General features: G+C 43.1%; 1 pseudogene; it reads right to left on the reverse strand.

Annotated features, from left to right (window-relative positions):
* Positions 1-1,847: 1,847 nt before the first annotated feature.
* LOC147420895 (receptor-like protein EIX2) lies at positions 1,848-3,777 on the reverse strand (annotated as a pseudogene).
* Between the last annotated feature and the right edge of the window lie 356 nt (positions 3,778-4,133).

Consider the following 4,133-nt stretch of genomic DNA (forward strand, 5'->3'; position numbering starts at 1 on the left):
GTGACAGTTCTACCTTATTCCTCGAGTTAAGAAAATTAATAGGTGTGGGACAGTTATAGCCATACATTGCCTCAAACGGAGTCATCCTAGTAGATAATTGATATGAACTGTTATATGAAAATTCAACCAAAGGCAAATATTCATTCCAATTAGATTGGTTTTCATTGACATACATTTGTAACATATCTTCTAACATACGATTCACTCTCTCCGTTTCCCCATCTGTAATTTGAGGATGAAAAGCAGTAGTCAACCAAAGGCAAATATTCATTCCAATTAGATTGGTTTTCATTGACATACATTTGTAACATATCTTCTAAAATACGATTCACTCTCTCCGTTTCCCCATCTGTTTGAGGATGAAAAGCAGTAGACATGCGTAACTGGGTACCTATAGAGTCAAAAGTCGCTCTCCAAAAATGAGAAGTAAACTTAGAATCTCTGCCAGACACTATGCTCTTGGGCATGCCATGCAAACGAAATATCTCTTTCACAAACAAGCGTGCAATGGTCAATGCAGTATCAGTTATCTTTACAGGAAAGAAGTGAGGTTGTTTTGTGAGTCTATCTACCACCACAAAGATCGAATCATACCCTCCACGAGTAGTAGGAAGTCTAATGATAAAGTCCATGGATATAGACTCCTACTTCTGTAAAGGAATGTCTAAGGGTTGAAGGTCACCAGGCATCTTCTTATGTTCAATCTTAACTTGTTGACATTGAAAGAATTCACGCACATAATTCTTAACATCCAATTTCATACGCGGCCAAAAGAATGAACTTTTAATCTTTTCATATGTTTTATTCAATCCAGGATGACCAGAAAAAGGTGAATTATGACACTCATGCAGAATTTGACTCTTAAAAGCATAATTTGCAGGAATACACAAGCGGTCATAATAATACAGATTTCCTTTATACAAGTGATATATGTTCTCATACATCTCACCAATATTCTCACGCAAGAATTTCAAAATAGGCATATAAAAAGAATCATTTTCGACTTCAGCATGTATCTCATCAATCAAATTGGACCGCACAACAGTCAACAAATTACACATGGGCCTACAACTCAATGCATCTGCAACTTTATTTTCTTTTCCACACAAATACGTCAAATCAAAATTATACTCAGCCAGCAATTCAATCCATCTCCTTTGTCTGTTGTTTAACAATGACTGAGTGAAAATATACTTCAAGCTTTGATGATCAGTACGCAATTCAAATTTGACACCAAGCAAAAGATGACGCCAATGTTTCAATGCATGAACAACAGCAAGCAATTCTAGATCATATGTTGCATAGTTCAATTCATGTCGTCTTAATTTCCTAAACTCATATGCAACCACTCTTCCTTCTTGTGTCAAAACACAACCTAATTGTGCACCACTAGCGTCATAGGACACAACAAATGGTTTGCCCATCTGAGGAACCTTTAAAACATAAGTTTTTGCTATTTTAGCCTTCAAGGTCTCAAAAGCAGTCTCACAGCTACAAGTCCACACAAAACCTTTATCTTTCTTGCTCAATTCGGTCAAATTAGGACTTGCTATCTTAGAGAAATCTTTAATGTGTGCTCTCTCATATTGTGCTAGACCCATAAAGTTTCTCACATCCCTTAATGACTTAGGTGTTGGCCACTCCACAATAGTCTTAACTTTGTCAAGATCAATGTGAATCCCCTCTTTAGAAATCACTCTTCCCAAATACACAATCTGATCCTTTGCAAAAGAACACTTACTTGCTTTGGCATACAATTTATGTTCATGCAAAACCTCAAATGTTTTCTTTAAATGCAATGCATGATCTTCTTCATTCTTAGAATACACAAAAATATCATCCAAGAATACCAGAATGAAGTCATTAAGATACGGGTGAAAAATATTATTCATGTATTTGCTGGAATTTCCCCGGACAAAGAGTTGGAATCGAGAGTCAACGTAGAAAGGGATGGCAAGTTGCCTATGCTTGCAGGAATCACCCCTGACAACTTGTTCCCAAAGAGAGATAGATAAGCCAGAGTTGGGAGCTTGAGCAGAGAGTGGGGTACGACTCCATGCATTGACTTCCAACTGAGATCGAGATATGTCAAGTGAGTGCAATTGGCAAGAAATCCTTCATAACGGGTCTCACTGATAATTTCATTGTCAAGGAGGTCAAGCCACTCTAAGTGTAGCTAGGAGGGTGTCCAATCCCGCTGAGAACTTATGGAGGGCGCAATAGGATGCAAAGACCTCTCTCATGAGTGGGCATCCTTGTAGAGGAGGCAGCTCTGACAGATTTCTATTATTAGACACGTCAAGGCTCTCTAAGAGTGGGAGTTTGCCGGCAAGAGGGCGGAAGCTGCTCGAGGGCACAGCCAGAAGCATCCAGATATCTTAGCAGGCAGCTTTGACAGATTGGAATTAGATGCCACGTCAAGGCTCTCCAAGAGAGGTAGGTCCCAAAAGCAAGCCGGGAAGCTTTGAGCTGACGTTCCTGTTAAAGAGAGTGCCTTCAGCTGAGACACCATTACCAGAATTATTAGCTGGGAGACGAATATCCCCATCCAAAGAAAGGTACTCCAAAGGTTTCCACTTGCATTCCAGCTGCTCCTCCGGCCACTGCATCACAGGGAAATCATAGCGGAAACCCAAAGCCAATTGCTTGAGTTGGGATAAGCTCCCAAGGCTCTGCCAGGGTATGGGACCGTCCAGCGACCAACGAGAGAGATCCAGGTATGCCAGGTTCTGCAGGTTGCCAAACTAGGGGGGATAAGCTGACCTACTGCCCCTGAGGCTATGGAAGCACCCGGGTACTCGATGGCATCGCCGGGCAGGGAGCTGAATAGACTGGAAAGGTTGACCTCCAATGAATAGCAAGAGCTAAGATTGAGGTACCTGAGGTTGGGCAGGAAGGGAAAATGAGGGAGGTAATTCCTAGAGAATTGGGTGGCACTGATGTCCAGGTGGGTGAGGTTGAGGAGGGCAGCCAAGGCGTGCCGGGACGGCAGAGGACCGGAGAAGCAGGTGCCTCGCAGGTCCAGAACTTCCAGGGACTCCAAGCTTGCAAGAGAGGCAGGTAGTTGCCCACATGCTGCGGGTCTGTAAACTTTGAATTGTGAAGGGCAGGATGAGTTATAAAAATAAGGGCGACCACTCTGCGGGTTGTGGCATCACATCTGACACCCTGCCACTCACAACAATCTGCATGAACCCCATGATCCCACTTGAACCACGCATCCCGCTTGCCCTCATCATCGTATAAGGAGTGAGTTGCGGCCGTCTCTAGAGCAAGAAGGGCCGATCTGTCTTCTGGATGACATGAATGCATATTGGCCGTTGCTGCCAAACGAGACAGAAACAGAGAGCTAGTTACAAGAAGAAGAAGAAGAAGAAGGTGCAATGCAGGCGATGATCTGAGTAGAAGCTGATCATAAGAAGTGCGCCTTATCCCCAGTCTAAAGAAATCGAGGGCTGGCTGTTAGGGACCTTTAGGCATTCGGACAGGATAACGCTGTTAACCATAGGTCCTCGTGTGAAAGACAACCATTATCACTGGTTTTATCTAAACTTTAATTGGAAAATTATGTGGGCATACATTTTCCACAAGATAATCTATCTACTTTCCATTTCCTCCAATAAGGGCGCGTCCGGTTTAACTAAATGTGAAGTTGGTGTAAACCCCCAAAGTGAACTTGGTGTAAACTACGATTGCGGGCATACTGAAACTACATAATATAATGCTACTTTTACTCTTGCATAACAAAACGTGTACCTTAGCATAGTGGTAAGACATTGCTTCGTGACTCGAAGATTATGAGGTCAAACCCGCCCAATCCATACTTTTCTTCTAGATGGATCGGACGGTCCATGATCAACAATGATCAAGGACGATAGATCCCCTCCAAAACAAGAGGTGTCAATAACTGTCGTGGGGAGTCCAGAGAGAAGCCACGAGCGATAGCGATGCTAGTAATTGAGCAAGTGTGACGAGGCAAAGCTAACAAGGGCACCAGTGAGAGAACTAAAGAGGTAGCCTGGGCAGCTGAATAGCTAGCGAGCTAAAAAACCCTAGTCTCCACGGCACTTTAGAGAGAGAGAGAGAGAGAGAGAGAGAGAGAGAGAGAGAGGGCTCCCATAGGCCCTCTTATG

This window comes from Adiantum capillus-veneris, chromosome 28 (assembly GCF_014529385.1).
Source record: "Adiantum capillus-veneris isolate H3 chromosome 28, ASM1452938v2, whole genome shotgun sequence".
Lineage (NCBI taxonomy): Eukaryota > Viridiplantae > Streptophyta > Polypodiopsida > Polypodiales > Pteridaceae > Adiantum > Adiantum capillus-veneris.